The sequence below is a fragment of the Helicoverpa zea genome, chromosome 15 (genome assembly GCF_022581195.2).
Source record: "Helicoverpa zea isolate HzStark_Cry1AcR chromosome 15, ilHelZeax1.1, whole genome shotgun sequence".
In the NCBI taxonomy this organism is placed as follows: Eukaryota; Metazoa; Arthropoda; class Insecta; order Lepidoptera; family Noctuidae; genus Helicoverpa; species Helicoverpa zea.
In genome coordinates, this window is record NC_061466.1 from 5,972,100 (window position 1) to 5,991,213 (window position 19,114).

The following is a 19,114-nucleotide window of genomic DNA, read 5'->3' on the forward strand; positions in this document are numbered from 1 at the left end:
TTTTATTATTTTTATACCCAACCTTTCATCTTTTGAGTAGAAAAGGAACAGTTAATTGGCTTATCAATATTTGGTTGAAAGTGTACCATCCCTCTACTTTTTTGGTGGGCGTAAACCTCGTATATTATCTAGAAGACGGACAAAAGGTCCATTGTCCTTCGTCCATATTTTGCCGATCATTTACACAAACTGGGCCAGTAGCCTATTTTCAGGGTACAAAAAATAGTATTGGTGAAGGAATTTTCTTTTTTACTAAGTCTTTCGAGATTCCTTTTTATGCTATTCTTGCATTAAAAATTCCTATTAAATTCTGACACTTACGCAAATATTATCCATTTAAATAAACTAATTTTACGGGTTTTATCAAGGTTATATTAATATTATTTAATCCCGACATTTCGGATCCTTTACAGCATCCATGGTCACGGGCAGACCAAATTAAATAATATTAATATGACCGCAATAAAATCCGTAAAAGTAGTTTTATTTAATAATTCATTATATTTAGAATAGCTACTCTTAAATAAAATTATTATCCAAAATCTTCTTAAAGAAGCGTGCCTAATTTTTCACGTGGCATCTTATCATCATGGCATACTATTTGCATAATATTCCCAACTCTCAATCAAAACGAGATATCATGCATACACGTGTCAGTCGCGGACATTTTTTCAAAGCCCAAAGGGAGTAATAAATAATGTTTCATGCAACATCGGGGTGAAAACTTTTGTACACGACGCAGTTCAAAATACAATTAGTTTGTGATAGATTGCTCATCTATTTTCAGTGTCTGCCTATCATGTTTCCATGCTAGTCAAAAATGGCTTTTCCTCGTGCAACTGTCAAGAATTTGAGACCAAGGCCGTTATTTCTGAAAAGGTACTTGTATAATTTTCTAAATCGTTGAGAATTTCTGTTTGGAATTTTTAAATCCACCAAAAGTTTGAAATTAATACTTGCTCATTGCAAGTTTTGTAGTGCAAATAAAGTGTAGCAACTATGTTGTAAAATGCTACATGCATTTCAATCACAAGAACTGTAGAAGCTGAAGGAACTCATTTTGAAAAGTACATAATTCAGTCTAAATATTGATATCGTTATGATACAAGTGTAGTCGTCAATTTTATACGAACCAATAACAATGGTCACACCATCACACCATTTTTTTGATGAACTCGTTTCGATCGATCATTCTTCGCTTATTTCCTTGAACATTGGATTCTATCAATCGATCATAATCAGCCCCTTTGATTGTTCTCTATATCATTCTTTGGTTTATATCTGGCATTAACTTAGTACCTAGTATTATTTATTAGAACTAGTAGAAAAAATAGTCTTGGGAAGATCATTTACCCGTCTAGGCACTCGTAAAATATAGGTACATCCCATACGCGGTCATGCTCATCGAAGTAATGAAATAAAAATATACCGAGACCCTCTTTATAGTGAATGGATTAATACTTTTATGGCACACATCTTATTCCCACATGAACATCCCATAAAAGAGCCGTACCAATTCAACTCTATAGCCCTCAAACCTTATTTGCATAAAAGGGTCAAACTGAAACTGACAAATATTGGCAAAATATTAACATTATTTACTTTGTTATTCAAATATTACCCTAGATACATTTACCTCAAACAAAAGTTATGAATAGTAATTCATTTAAATTAAATATTGTTTGTAAAAATATAGATAACAGATGCATTGAAAAATATTTGCATTAGGTAATGATATTTCTGCCACAACTGTCACCGAAGCTTAATTAATCCACAATTTATAAACCGTGAGGTTTACTGCTAATCATAACAAATAAACATTCATTACCATTGCTTATAATATTTTTTATAGCATTTTTTATCAGTTTTTTTTTTGTTAATATCTAATTAACATCATTTAAAGTTAGAGTATTCTGGTCTTTAGATACAAGCGTATCATCAAAGACTGACAATAATTTAAAATACAAATTGATATCAATTTTGCGGTTCATTATCCTGCAATAATTATCTGCATTATTTTACAGATGAGATAAATGCTCAAAATTAACAAGAAAATTAAACATTTTCTTTAGCAGTAGGTATGTTAGTTAATCCTGTTTTAGATTTCACTTGTTTTTAGGTTGGCTTTCGTTAAAAATAGACATGAACATTTTCCTGGTTTTATGGTAGTCTCAACTTTCGTTTGTTATAATTTATCCTCCAATTTTAACATAATAGTCACTATTTTTGGCATAATCACTAATCAAGTTCTGGTAGTGCTAATAAGTACCTATAAAATGTTAAAGTTTTTGGATCTTCAGAATAGCTTGTAGTTTGAAAATGGCTTCTACTTAAATTCTATTTTAGTCAAGAAACTGTTTAGTTGCAAATATAATGTTTTAAATAATGAAGGATACAATTATTACGGTCTGGCCAGCTCTTTTGTGGTACTCCCATAGTCCACGCTAGGTTCGAGATATAGGCAGCGACTGCGATTACAGCTTCGAATAGGACAATCTTGTCAGCTGTCACTGACGGGCTAGCTAGGCTCGGAAAGAGACAAAATAAAATAAAATAGTGATCCTGCAAAAATATTTTGTCATAGAAAATCGAACTGATAGTACAACAGGAGTCTCTATTGACGAATATAAAACAATAGATGAATTCTCGTGAGCCAATCAGTCAACTACCACTTTTAGATTCAAAGAGTCACATGACAATTTGTAGGTACAGGATTTTCTAAAGCCTTTTTGTTCTATTTAATTTATATCGAAATGTTTGGATGGATAACTTTCAGCGTTCCTACTCTACTACTCTACTAGGTCCTAATATGTTGAAATAGATTGGAATCGAGGATCAAAAATATATGTTTTTTTCTCGGACTAGACCGTATTGTGGACATTCTTAATGTACATAATTTAATTGTATTAATGTAATGCATTTATTTATCTTTCAACATATCATTTATATTTTTAAATATTAGATTATAAAAAAAAAACATTTAAAAATATAAAAAATAGATGGCCCCCGATATCGGTGGCCATCTATTTTTTATATTTCCAACACACAGGGTTCAAGGTACCGGTGGTTAGGGTCCCAGAGACAGAAACCTCCTCACAATACGCGCCGAATCAAGGAGTACTGCCTTCTGAATCAATCCCTTGATCCAGCCGCCCATCGAGAGCCTCCTGAGGTGTTGGTCGAGGCTCTTGGCTATTAGACCATTGGCCGTAATGACAATCGGCACAATAACAGACGTGTCGACCTCCCACATGGCGACAACCTCGTGCGCTAAGTCAAGATATTGTATTTATTATTAATGCATCAAAAATAAACATAAGTATTTACTTTAAACACGAAATATTTTGGACACCTGTACTGATTTTATTCATTGATCACAGATAAATCATGATGGCCAGTTTCAATAAAACACAGCATTATTTTAAAATAGTCATAAAATTGTTTATCGTTGCAGAACGGATAAGAATGGAATATAGTTAAGTAAATGAAATTATTGATATCACTTATATAATATACTCATATTAAAAATGTTATGACAAAGTTATTAAACTATAAAAGAAATTGGTTAATATTACAATTTAGTCAGACGCAAAATGTTCTTTCTTAAATAGAATATCTCATTAGGATATTCTTAAGGAGATAAATATCTCATTACAAATTCTTGTCTAACACAGGCTAAGTCTACAAGTTGAAGAAAATTTTATTTTAAGCCCGTTTCAAGGTAAGGTATTTAATGTACCACGAAAACTAATCCGCTAAAAGTACTCGTACTTTTCCCTTGATAAATGATTTTGTCATGAAATACCCGTTGAATATCCAGAATTTAAAATAAAGTGGTTGCCAAAAAGAGAACTGAAAATGACGTCACTACATATACGTATTTCAGATGTATACCTAAGCATAATTTTGAAAGTTGGCACATTAAAAGTTACAATAGAGTTGCGATTTACGTTTTAGGATTCCCTCACCAAAAGATGAAACGGGACGTTTTACTAAGACTTCGCTGACCGTCTATCCGTCTGTTCGACTGACCGACTGCCTGTCGATCCGTCTATGACCAGACTGTATGTTCTGAGCAGTGACAGACGGTTGGAAATTTCACAGGTCATACTGTATTATGTTCTTGTTATAGAGACTATTGAGTAGAAATATGTACTATTTTAAAAGTATATAATAAAAAAAGACCCTGCGTGAGTACGATTCGTGTTTGGCTGGTTATTATTTGTGAATCTTGTAAGTCTTGTAATGTAATTGAATAGGCAAAACAAAGATTGGATATCGTAAATAGACAATAGCTCGTAATACATTTTTTATTAAATACATTAACTTTTTGAGTAAGTAAAACGTTTATGTTCAACAGATAAGATCATACAATTTGTATTAGCTATAAAATGTATGTTTTAATAACCTGTAAATACTAGGTATACCTTTCTATTTTACATTTTGTTCGTGAAGTCGTTTTAATACTGGTAATTTGTATTATAACCACAACCTTTATTTAAGGCTCAACCGAGTAGCTTAGGACCGGCTTTCAGTGTGACTTATTGCGGCTCAGTATCAATATTTTACATGAAGCCTTCTGACCTTTGAAACCCAAACTATCTATGTGTGTTAAGTAAATATTTTCAAACTGCTTACTAATAATATATATTTTTTTATTAATAATTTGTAACCACTTAGTTACTCTAAAATGTACTTGGTTAATTATATTATTATTATTCGAGTTTGGAATATAATTCTCTCGGAACATCGACATCAATTCAGGCGTGGGGATCATAATAATTGTCTTATGCGATTAATAATTACTGATAAAAATAGTGTATGGGAAATTCATATTAATTGTAACTCATAAATAAGCACAATTCCCAGGAGCTTTTAATCAAGTAATTCCGATATAAATGAGATACAATCAATTTGTCTTTTAGTGTCCAGGCGCAAATTAAAAGTGGACATACAATGCTAGTATTAAATTATTAGATACATCATTATTTATATTTGTATTAGCCATCACTTTAGCCTAAACTGTAAACTGTTCTTAGCTCACAACTTACCAATATTATTTTATCTAGTAACATATTACGTACAAAAATATTAAAAAACTCTATTTTTTTGATTTTGTGCAGAGTTGTTACACTCATCAGCTTTTACGAACTGAAATTTCGTTATCTCTTATATGCGAGAGTATAATATCAAAACTTTTAAGAAAATACTCTTCTGTAATATTTGCTAGTTTGACTTTTGAGCAAAGTAGATGCTTTACGTTGTAAATGACTCCAAGGACAAGTTGAAGTATTATTATAGTTTATTGAACTCTTCTTCTTTTCTTGAACAAACAATAAATTATTCTAGGTATTTCCATATTCCAAGTTTATTTGAACTGTTGAAGTTTTATTCCATCATACATATCGAACACATAGATTTCGAACTAGCTCAGATGAGTCATACTCAAAGTCACTCCAGCTTTATAGAGAAAGCTGTAATATTGTAGAAATGGGTCTGTTTTGATAAGATTGCAATTGAATTTATTACATTAGCTCAAATTGAGTAATACTATGAATGGTAGCAGTTTTGAAGACGCTGTATCTAAGATATGAACAAAGGATGTTCTGTCTAAATAAACTACTTATATACAGTACGGTCAACTTGTTTCGGAATAATACACCATAGTATCAAATACTTCTCTGCGTAATTCGTCACATTGCCATTGAAATTCAGACTGGACAATGTCACACATTGTTGTTTAGAAGGTCGTCAAGCCGCCTGAAATAGTAGTCAGCCTTAATATACCATGGGTTATTTTGAGCCAAACTACATGATTGAAGTTATCAGTACTTATTGGTCATTTATTTAATTGGAATTTATGAAATTAATGTTACCTAGGTTAATCTTATCTTATGGTTATTATTTTTTCTTGTTGTTTTAATCCATGGATATTTAATAAGGCAGATAGACAACTGAAGCCTAGACAGCTAAAACTAAATGTGTGTACGTTTTGCCAAATGACTGACGCAATATTCAATTCCAATTCTCCAAATTGCACGAGACGGCATTATTAAAGTGAGCGGAGCCGCGTTGAAAATATAAAAGGGATAGGCAACTTCCATTATTTGATACCCATTTCTCTTCCTCCCTGAATAAAATAAAGAACAAAATAATCTACTTATCTCAGCTTTTATCTCCTCTGTAAACTCTTCGAAGCCTCAATTATCATATTTTTACGTAAACATGTGGTGTTTTTCCTGATTCACTTTCCGAAATAAATCCTGTTGTAATTATTTTCAACTTCTTTCTAATGTTTTAATTTCTTCTTTAAAATGTTTTAATCGAGTTAGCTACGCCACTTCAAAATAATGGTATTAAACAAAGACAAAGTTGAATTAAAAATTTAAATAGCCTCAAAATGTTTCCAACCTTTTCGTAATTGAATTATAAAAATAAATACTTCTGATAAATGTAACTTGTAAAGGTCAGACAAATCATTTTATGTGATCGAGTACCTGTCATAATCCCTTGTACTAATCCATTTCATGTCATAACCGTAGGTAGGTACGTACCTATTTAATTTGGGCCCAATTTTAGAATTCCTATACTAATTATAAGTGTACCTGCCGTCTATTATAATTTATAAGAATTATTTATTTTAAAATAATAACACAGAAAACTGGCCAACGCGAAAAAGAGCTGTTGTTTATTACTTTGCACATTACTTGTATGTTTATTATCTCTCGAAAGCAACATTTTACGGTCTGTTCTAACGTACTAAGTAATTGTCTAGTAAGCTTAACGTACAATTTCTCCTTAGCACCTATTACAGTAATAATCTTCACTCTCACTAAAGATATCTTTTAGTGATAAATGTTAGGATTACCTAGAATTTCATTTTATTTCTTGTTCTCTTTAAATAAATTAATACTCAAATTAGGCAATGAAAGATATTTTAGAATACAAATAACTTGTAATTGTTACATACTTTATCTTATTTTTTCCTTTTACAAAGTATAATCCTAGAAAGAATTCTAATAAACGACCATTTATCTAGAACATTACTTTGAAATGGTTCTAGTATTAAATTCATAGATTTATGTTAGTGCATAAAGCTTTCCTAATGTTCCCATTGTTATCATTACGCGATTGAAGAATGGGATCATACATTACGATATAATGATTATTTGATTTATACAGTTTTCATTCAAAGCAGAGTACATAAATATAACGACTTATACGGATAAACAACTACTGCTTGTAATCTGCGCTAATTTTAGTTTAATGAGAAAATTTGGTTTCCCACAGGTAATAAAATACCAATTAATATGTGTTTATCTTATACAAGTATCTACAGAAATTTTACTATCATTTCAATATTTTAATATTACAACTCTTTTTTTCAGTGAAGTAGATACATTTTTGACGCTTCGATAGCTACGTTCAATCTATGTAGATACAGGTAAACAAATTCCAGCATGCGAGGCTCTTGCTAACATTTGCCTTTACTACGCACGTGTAGTCACGTCCAATGTATTAGTACTTTCTTTACAAAATACTATATATGTCTGTATATATGGGCCCGTATTCAAGGTAACAATCCCGAACTCAATTCTAAAGATTTGCTGTCAAGGTATGGGCCGACTGTGTTTTATTACAAAAAGCCAATATTCGAATATTTTTTTGTGAGGAAGGACCAAAAAGTCCTTATTGAAAGCGTTGAAAAACTTAAGCGATGTCTATCTACAAACCGGCAAAAGCCGATAACGTTAACACGAGGAAATCGACCGAAATTAATGACGGCCCTTAAAGAAATGTTGACTTTGATTTCTACGGAATTCATTCGTTCACGAAAACTCCTACCTAAAATCACCAGGAACGAAATATTGGTTTAAGATTGCGGATTTGTAATCGAACTTTATTTAAGCTGATCTCAATCGTCATTTGTTTTCTTAGCAAAACATTGAACTTGATTATTTGAATGGAATTCCTAGCGATCTTGTTTAGCATAACAAACATTGAATGGGCTGTTTGCCAGGCGTTTTGACTGTAATAAAGCTTGTTTGAACAACTTTATTACTGTATACCTAGATACGAAACTGCAGTTGAATGAGATTATCAACAGGTAGCTTGAAGTGACGTTTGAATTATGTAACTCAATTGGTCATAAAGCTCTGTTTATATTGTTAAAATAAGGTCTATTTTAGGCCTGTCCATTAACAAGTGCAGTAGGTTAGTAGTAGGATGACTTCGAACAGAGAAAAAATTCGAAGCATCGTGCACAGTGTTAGTGTGTGTTGTAATATTGGGCATGTAAGTATCTTATTTTAACAAAACAAAACAAGATCGAGAGAGTAGGATTGTGACGTCGTCTATGTATAACTTGTACCTAGAAGTGATGCAATTTCTTTTTTTTACGTTAAATTGTGTTTTATCTTCGTTGTTATTGGTTTGTTTGAGAAAGGAAAAATTACGTGTTCATTATTTTAGAGTTACCTAAAAGACGGATTAATTGCTTTTTTTCATTCGCCATGCCTACTATATTATGTAAACATCAGCCTCGGTCGGTGTACAGAATATTTTGATAAAACTTGTCTCTCATACGTTGTAAATATTAATATCCTTCAAGCTTTATACTACATGCAAGTACAGAATATACTGCACGTGTATGAATTACGTAACTAACATGGTTATTTCTATAAGAGCTAGGCTTTCTAACTATGCATGTTATATGGTCTACTTATAGTTCGGCCATTCAGAGAATGCGTTCCTGACACGTCGCGATTGAACTGACGACGTAACTACATTCATTGATTATTGATATAATAATGTTGTTTTAATGCTCCTCAATTGTTAAAACGGTAAACAACCAGCAAAAATATTTTTATCGTAACTGCAACGCCATTGCAAAGTTACGTCGTCAGTTCAATCGCGACGTGTCAGGAACGCATTCTCTGAATGGCCGAACTATAGTGTCTGTTAAAGTCTTAATTTTTATAGGATGTTGGAGTGCGTGCCGAAATAATATGTGGGACGCTTAATTTTAAATTGGATTCTTATAAAATTCGATATGAGACGCAATATGTACCTTTTTTTTTCTCTCTTTCTAATACGAAAATTTAAAATGAGGTAACATTGCCAACCACTACTGATATGCACTTTAAAAAGGTGTGGGTAATTTGTAAAATATCCACGCCCGCATATTTGTTAGCTCGAACCGCACAGTTTTAGCTCAGAAAACATAAACCAGAAACGCATTTTGCATTTTAATCTGCTTACTTTGCGTTTAGAGCGTTTATCATTATCGTTGGTATATGCAAAAGGTTTTGCATCGGTTGATACCTACTTTACATTTATTATTTGGGACTTTTCGGTAGCGGTATATCAACCCTTCATGTATGCATCTTATTCTTCTTATACGTGTAGTTATAATTTTATTGGCCGTCTTGGTTACTGATAAAGTGTCTGTTCTGACAGGTAAACGTTAACTTTTGGTTTCACAGTTTTCGTAAATTATATGCTTTATCTGGCAGATAGCTTCAGATAACTGATGCTTTATAAGTAACAATTTCTTTATTATATCAACTTACAATCTGTTAGCTTATTGTGATTCCAGAGACATAAAGACTAGAAGGTTTTGCGACTGTATTTCTGTCATTCTATTGACGGATTCAAGCTGACATTTACCTGACAGCAATTCTGTGTATTGTAGTGTAGAGGCCATAAGGCCTCACGTTTAATTCCCAAAGCGAGCTGTCGACAGAATATTCTCAGCGTAATCAGTACAGGAATTCATGAAACCGAGCCTATGTCTGAAATGGATGAGCTGGGTAGTTCATTTCTCTTTACACGAGTTTTGGCGTTTCCCTGAAACATACGGAACAAGGATAACCTTGTTCCGTATGTTTTTAGCTGCTTCAAAATAAATGTTCGATGCCATTAGCCACGTAAATATACTTAAGGTACGATCCCATATATTATGCATCAGTGTTTATTTTCCGGTTTTACAAATAAAAACGTTTCATAAAAGATACGAGTTTTAATATTATTATAGCTGTATTGTATTGCTAAATACTGAGTGTTGAGAATAGCAGATGGTTTTTATGTTACAGATTATATTAGGAGTCGTATAACTAGGCCTAGTTTTAACGGAGCTAAACCACGCGTGTTTGAAAGCAACCATGGCCTTTCTTTAAGGATAATTATTGCTACGAGTAGCGTTTATTATTTTCCGTGCTCCATTATTATCTTTAGATTAAGGATCAGCATCATTAGGGGGCCTCCTAAATAACGTACGGATCGTTAAACAGCTTCTGAAGAAATTAACGTACAATCAGGTGAAAAAGATGAAGGAGGTACGCAAAGAAAATCAACAAATTTTCCCGACGTTTTCTATTGATTTTGTGAAATAACGTGTAGGTATCTTGTGCTCTTATGACGAAATTATATAATTATGCATTGATACTTTACGTTTTTCAAATAAAAAACTACCGAGTCATCGTTGTACCATAAATCACAAAAACAGAGTTCAAAATGTGGAATGAAATATGATACAATAAGTAGGTATATGTTTCATACTTAAGAATCAAAGATTTGAATATTTTTGTATTTGATTGTACTTAGAAACTAAATGCAAATGATGATTGCTACGTTTTATAAATATGTAGGGCGGTTTACAAATCATTAATCTTATAAATCCTTCGATGTCACTCACAATGCCCTTATTAATGACCCTTACTGTAGTTTATTTACGTATAAAACTGTACTAAAAATAATCTGTCTATAATATAAATTAGCTTAATTTACATATGTTATCATTATTTTATCATTATAACTGTACCTACTAGATAAAATACCTTTTTGAAAGTAAATATAAGTTTATTTTAATAAACACAAAGCAATTATGTATCATCATCATCTGTCTAGCCTTTTCCCACCAACAATTATGTATTGAGTTTGGGTTAGACATAAACGCCAGAATATTAACCAATTTCATTTATTTGTAGAAGGGGCATTTATTGTAATTACTCGCCCATTTACCTTAATGACTATTACACATTTTATCATTAGTAGGCTCACCTAAGCTTACCCACATACTGCAGATTGAACAAATCACCCGACTGTTGGTCCGGTGGTTAGAAAAAAATATTCTTTTAGAAAAATTGTGAATTCAACCAAAGTTTTTGTCAGTCTGATACCGGATAAACTCTTAATCGTAGTAACGTGCCTACTTCCATTCACCTTCTAACCGATTTATGAGCCCAAAGCAACTATCGGCCGACTAAAAGTTCGTAGTTTGCGGACACTCTAAATGAACATAAATATGGGTGAAGCCAATTCATGAAAGAAATAAAACATTGTTATAGGAAATTGCTGTTGCTTAATTTGGCAAATGTGTGCCGTTTGCCGAATGTTATTAGCAAAACCTATTACATTGTTATGAGAACGCTATCATTTGTCACAATAATGTCTTCGATATCAGCAATAAGTTTCTTTAATTCAGCAGATATTATCATACTAATATGTAATTTTGCTGTTTTATAGATAACTAGCCGTTTTCCCGCGGTTTCACCTGCATCCTATGGGAGCTACCGCCCGCACCGGGATAAAATATAACCTACGTTACTCGCAGATAATATAGCTTTCTAATGGTGAAAGAATATTTAAAATCGGTCCAGTAGTTTTTGAGTTTATCCATTACAACCAAACAAACAAACAAAGTTTTCCTCTTTATAATATTAGTATAGACTACCAAAAATGTTCAAAAAAGTCTACTATAAACCAAAATGTTATTATTTTGTGTCAAGGATGAATCTGGTTGGTTATTGGTTATGTAATTTTCTTCTACATTAATATCAGAACGTATTGTGTCAGTGTAACGTTAGCGTTATTCTATTAATTGGAGAATATTACTGAAATTAGGTACATTCGTCACCAAAAATTGCGTGATTGTTCCATGTGTGTGTTTCCAATTGTATCTCTAGCAATCTTACAGTATAAATCGAATAGGTATCATATATTTTTACCAGAAAGACATAAATTCGAAAACCCAATTAGTGGACCAGTTTCATTACTAACCAATATGTGGACTAGGAACGACATACAGCTTTTCGAGATCAAATAGAACTGAAAATTCTTTATCTTCTTACATCAAAAGAACATAAGTCACGCGAAATATTTCATTCAGAACGGATTAAAAACATTTCACGGATAATTGGAGAAAAATTCTCTTTGAAAAATATCTTTGATATAAAAGTTTACAAAGTGGAAATGTCGGGCGGAAAAAAGTACCTACAGATCTTCATTTCACTTGAATTATCTGACTGTTTGTTGTAATTAACTTGTTGATACTGCGATTTGCTTTCTTTGCTAATTTAATTGTATCATAAATTATTTAGATAGATAGGTAGAATTTAGATATACTTTATTAGACCACACACACATTGTTACTTTTGATCTTAAATAGAAGTAGGTGACATAATGGGCGATGTAATCGCTAAGAGCTGACTCTTCGAGATAACTTTAGGATGGATTGACAACCAGAAAAGACTGTGTGGTAGACAGTTAAGCAAGCAATGATCTATAAGGAATATCTATAATATTACAATGAAGAGACTGATGTTATAATTTACTAAATATTGTCAGAACTCATTGTCCAACAATAAAAATGAATTGTAAATATAATCAGACCGATTTACGACTTAATCACACGATTCTTAAGTTAATGTAAGTAACTGAAATGACAATATTTAAATTATCCTTAGTCCAGGTAACTTTTATTTGCTGTGTATAGAATTTAGTTTCACAATATAAAATGCTTTCATCAGCATCCGAAGCTTACACTCAAATAATAGATTCACTGACCCTAAATCAACAATTAGGTATCCTGTTTACAATTAACATTGAAACTATTGGTTTAATAGCCAAGTAACCTTCACGCTCAAGTAAATCGAGATCAAACTGAACTAAAGCGCTAAGTTTGCTAAGTACACTGATACCGAATATTCTAATTGGTAGATTGTGGGCATAAAACATCTCCTTGAGGGGATGGCTGAAAGATTTATAGGTTTTTGGTAATTTTATTGGCTTGGATTACGTGGGTCGTATTACGTTGTGTAGTGAATTTCCATAGGTTTATGTTTTTTTTCAAGGACACAATTTAATAAGGGCACATATAGATTTTATTGTACAAGTAGTAAAATAGTAAGTAGTTTTTTTTCTAAATATCAATCTAGTAAATTACTGTCAAATAGGTACTATTTACTGATGGAGGAGGTAAACTTGTTGAAAAAAAAGTGTTAAGCTATAAAAAACGAGAAAAATTTTACCGAAATGTTTGTGAACGCAATTTCTACGTAAATCTGATTCATTTTAAGAAATTTTAAAAAAACCTTAATAGAAAAGTTCTCAAGAAAACTTTAAATAAAAAATTAAACTCTAGTTTCTACTATCATAAAATAAACCCCATTCTACATATACATACTATTTATGATAAAGAATTTAAACATGAAAAAAATAAATTGATAATATTGTTTTTCTTAGAAATGTTTGTAATGTGTAAACGATTTTACTAGTATTACTCTCTTTAATGTCTGTATTGCGTGTTTTATCAAATCTCTAAGTGCTATGGTGTTTCACAGTCATCAATAACTGCTATCATTTACAAGATCTTGCCTGTTTAACTTCTTACTCAGTAAGTTTTTTTTTGACTCATGTTCCAATAACCTATTCATCATATCTGTGTATGTATTACTCTATCTCTGCATCTTTCTTCTAAGTAACAAACTTTCATTTTCCGTGATTTTAAATAGAAGTCTTCATAATTACTTTACAATGGCAGGTTCTATATTTATTTTATATTTTAAAAATAAAATCTGTCTCGAAAAATTAAAGTTCAATCGCAATTTGATTGAGAAGATTATACTGAATGATTAAATTATTATACAATTCAAAGAAGTTTCAAGCTTATTTTAAAACACAATTTTGTATTACGCTGATAAGTTTAAACAACCGATGGACCGACTTAAATTGACTTCAGATTCGAACGAACTTTATAATCAGTTCGCAGAAAATTATTTAAATGTATTAAGAATAAGCTCAGCTTTTAATGAAAATAAAAGAGTAAATGTGCAGCTTCGAACTGGGCATAAATGACGTAAAATTATGCCTGATTTCATTAATTATACTGATATTTTTTGCACATAGATAATGTATTTATCAAAACATTGAGATATTATATTCCTTGACAAATTCATAAAACTTAATTAAACCTTACATTAAAGTTTTACATATCATGTAGTGGATTCAATAATCGGAAACCATCAGAATACTTCAACAATTGTTTGTATTGAATGCTAAATATGTTTGATAATTGAAAATACCGATCACACATTTCGAAGACATTGTTTTGATGACGCAGGAAACGCGGTTATTACTTGTTTAAAAAATTGTGTATGTACAAAATTTAACAGGAATTATTATTTCCAGGGACGTTTGGATTACCACAGTACTGGAATTCTACGTAATAGCTGCACCATGGTTCAACGCCATACACTGCAATAACGTAAGTAAACAAAGAAAATTGTATTTACAATACATGTATATTTTCACAATCTCTAATCTATAGCCCGTTTTAAGTATACCCGAGCGTAGATATAAGCGAAACACAATTGATTTTCTATTGTTTTCGAATTATCTATATACAAACAGTTAAGTTAGACTAATTAGAATAATAGTAGTAGGTACCTGAAATATCTGAAGCTGAATTAACGATATCAATTTAACAGCACAGTTCACTTTTCAGCCACACGAACCAATTTATCAAATTCTGATGAAAAATTAATCCGTTTCATAAGTCAGGTAATCAATCAATCAACTAGCAAACTGATTACCTAACGCAATTTTGATACGAATGTCAAACAAATCAACAAATAATTTACTTATGATCAATTGAATGTTTAATGTAAATCATTTACCTTAAGAGGTTTTGATTACAACTAGCCGTTTTCCCGCGGTTTCACCCGCGTCCCGTAAGAACTAGGTACTGCCCGTACCATGATAATATAGCTATGTTACTTGGGAAGAGTGTAGCTTTTCCACAGTTTGTCTTTTTCAAATCGGTTCAGTAGTTTCATAGCTTTTTGGGTACAAACAAACAAAAAGGTTTCATCCTAATGATAGAATTAGGTATAGATAAATAATGTAATTTATGGTAGTATGAGATAAATTATACTCTCATGGTTAAGTAACAGTGAAAATGAAAATGAATGAAAAAGGTGAAATTTTCAGCTACAAGTTTTTTTTGTTGCGAAGGCCAGAAAGCATCCATTTTTATCTACATAACAATACAAATTGAAACAGACAGATGTTAAATTGTGGCAATCAATATAGCTTTTATCTCCATTGATTTAAATACCTTTGTGCATATAAATCATGGGACTTCAGAAACCATTGAATTCCGTTTTCCTGAATAAACGTTAATTGTATTTGAAATGAAAAGGTCCTTTTCAATGCTAAGCTAAGATTTCGTTTCACGTGGTTGTTATAGGTATTGTTTGTTTACAAAACTTGTATCATCTGCACCCTTATCCTGTCATTGTTATGAAATTACGGAATTTGTACTATGAACATTGAATCGGTTGAAATTGCTGTTTGTATCAAGGTTTGAAAGAAATTTCCTTGCGGAAACAGCTCATCGTAAATGAGGTATTTTGGCACACAAATATTATTTTCATCCTTTGGCCTAGTAATGACGTGGATTTGTGATAGCCACTACATGATTTTCTCTTGCATTATTTTCTGTAACAAAGTGTCATTCATAACTATTTATAAATTCTACTTCCCATGACATTATGACGTAAATAAATCATATGAGTGCTAATTTAACTAAAACTTTTGTGCAACATTTAATTTGTTTCTCAAAATAAGATGTCTGTCAGTAAGACAATTTGACATTTGTCTACAAATGAAATAAAAAACGTGTGTTGACAGAATATTTTGTTACCTGACATGCTTGCTATTTGTAAGAAAAATAAGAAGAAAACATTGGCTTTTCGCTAATAAAATGTAACAATTATGTCAATGATTAGTGATTTATTACTTCTCAGAACGTAATACAAAAGTATTTCTATGTATAACTTTCTATTTACAATGCTAATGTATTGGAAAGTATGTATGTATAAATGAATTTATTTTTCTTCCACGCAAGAACTACCAACTATAGGTTGTACATCAGAAAAACATAAGCTAGATACTTTTAATCCACGTGGTGAAAATAGTTATTTTGGCGAGCGGGTAAATCTGCTTACAGAAACTATAAAGGTAGTAAGATAATATATATCTAGGTGTAATGCGTACTAATGATAAAATCAATGACATTCATAAAATCGCTGTTGTCAAAATTATTTAAATTTGTCATCCCTGGGATCCATACATAACTATCTCCCTTACTTTGCTAGTCATATCAAAGTCACATTATAGTAGAAACTAAGCCTAGCAAGTTAATATTATGTTGCCAAACTTTCGGGTTGTTTGAGTGCAATCTGATTGCTTTTATAAACAAGGTCAATGAATTTTAATGAACGGTTATAGACGTAATTCTCTAGACATTAACACCTCCGAGTAAAGTGAGAATCAATACTTGTGTTAAGAGATTGATAAGCAATATAACGACACCATATGAAGACATAGCCTGGTTCTTCGAATATTACAGCGCTAGAAATAACCAGATACTTCCCAAAAGTCAATATTATTTAAAAAAAAATGGGCTTAAAAAATAAATGATAATCTGGTAATAAAAACCTATCTACTTATATTTCATTTTGAATGTTATCAGCATACGTTATATTTTTATAGAAATTCTAAAGAACTTCGTAAAATAGGGACAGAATGTGAGCTCAAGGACACTATCTTTATGTAGATACAAAACAAGCTGAAAATATGAAGCTCAGACTTTGTAGCCAGTTTCTATTGTGAACAGGCCACTTTAAAAATCGACTTGAAACTTCAGGCATATGGGCTTCAGGTATAGAGTTACGACAATGTTTTTCTATACAAACTTTTCAGTAGGTAAAATATTTCAGAATTTATTCTCTATTTTTTTTTTCTGCTTCTTAGAATTATATATTTTGATTACCTATATTATAATACTCCGAGATAATATCTGAGACAAAAACCACTAAACCTATATAGTTCATGTTTGACTAGTAGAACATGAGTAAAGTTATTACTGACGTTTGTCAAACAAGTAGTAGCAGTATTTTAACTAAACCACGGTTGTAGTTAACAGTAGTTTAGATTGGGTTCACTAACTGACGTAGGGGTAAAACACGTGTAAAAACTAGAACATTTTGGGACGTAACATTGTAAACTCGTGCTTGACCTTAAAACTGAAAGTACTCCGTTTCTATATCAGTCATAGCTTTTCCTAGCTTTCTGTATTGGAATTGGCTTTCAATCTAACTGGATGCATCTGAGTACTAGTGTTCTACCTAGATGAGTACGTATAGCGACTGTCCTACACCATACGTATATATTTATGCCCTGGCTAAAGTGCATAACGTAATCCTTGTGGACATATTACATTCTTAAAAAGAGTGTCCAAGGAGATTCTTTCCGGCTCTTCTTCACGAGACAAACTTTTTGGAACCATGCAACTAGTGTGACTTTTTATAAGAGCCTTCAAAGACCATTTTGAAATGAAATTATTTGACTTTGGCTTTGAACACAAACTATCTATAAAGATTTAAATAGGAACCTTGATATCAATTTGGTTTTCAATATTAAAAGTAAACTTGATAACTTGACTGTCTGGGAATGTTTGGGGTTTCCTTTGAGTTTAATTTGACCTGTCCTTCAAACTTGTTTATTCATGATATGAAATTGATGAAACTGATCACAGAAAATGCGTCTATGAAAAGGAATAAAGGGTACTCTTATAAACCACGATATCCCAAACTATTTGACATATACTATTCATTCAACTAGGATTTTAAAATTCATTGAAATGGAAAACATTCAAATAGCTGACAGTTATCACCGTTATCAGTTAAAATAACTGTACCAGAAATAGAATAGTCATAAAAATGTAATATCACTAAAAACCGGTTTGGTGTCAACCAATTTTTTTTAATTACTTTGAAACACATACCAATTGTAAGCATGACTTGCTGTAAATATATTTAACTTTAACTTTATATACTCACTATTTTTCCACACATACATAAATATGTATTGTACACTACAATGACTTTCAGTTTTTGTATCAATATATAGAAAAGCGCATCCATAACCCATCATTATGTAGCTTTAGGAAGAGTATATTTTGTAATGTAGGTAAATAGGAAGGTAATGTAGGTCATGACTTCTTCTTAGCGTTAATCCCGTCTTGTGACGGGGTCCGCTTTCCGTAGGTATGTTATAACCATAGACATAATATAGTAAACAGGACTGCGCACCTTTACCCAAAAAACGAGCCGAGTGAAACAGTTAGTACGGAGGCCGTCTGTCCCTTTCTAATAGGGTGACTATGAGATTAAGCTATGTGAGACAAATCCGAATTTGCTAAGATTATTAAACACAGATTGGTATTGAAATTTAAACTTACGCAATTTGTGACCTTAAAATACTAATATAGGCTTTTAATAATTAGCGGGAAATAGCAGTATAAAAGCAGGAAGATTCGAAGTGAAGACGTTTTATTTTGTATTTTTGCTTCACACGTAGACTGCTGAGCCGTTTATGTCGCTTTTCCTCATTTTTTGGGAAGCTATAACAATAGTACAACAGTTTTAAAATCCATTACCCTTATTTTGACTCATTACAAGAATTCATGGGCACCCTAGTTGTTTGATTTACGAAAATGTTATTATTAGCTAACCTGTGGAACAATATATTGCATTCACCATAGGATTCACTTTTACAAGTATAAACGCAACACTTTTTCACCATTTTAATAGTTTAAATTGATTTAACACAAAAAATATATACAACATTTTAAATGCTGATAACGCGCCAAGAATGTTCAGGGTTACCGCTAGAAAATAAAAAAAAGCAAAATAAAAATTTATGTTGTTAATGTTTTAAGAATAAATACGAATAAATTAATGCGATTGCTATTAATTTGTAGACTTAC

General features: G+C 31.6%; 1 protein-coding gene across 1 annotated transcript in view; it reads left to right on the forward strand.

Moving 5' to 3' along the window:
• Nucleotides 1-19,114, forward strand: part of LOC124637040 (gonadotropin-releasing hormone receptor) — an 88,537-nt gene that overhangs the window by 7,543 nt on the left and 61,880 nt on the right. The window contains exon 2 of the mRNA XM_047173358.1: nucleotides 14,470-14,545. The gene's annotated coding sequence lies outside the window, so the exon portion shown is untranslated. The remainder of the gene's footprint in view (nucleotides 1-14,469; nucleotides 14,546-19,114) is intronic.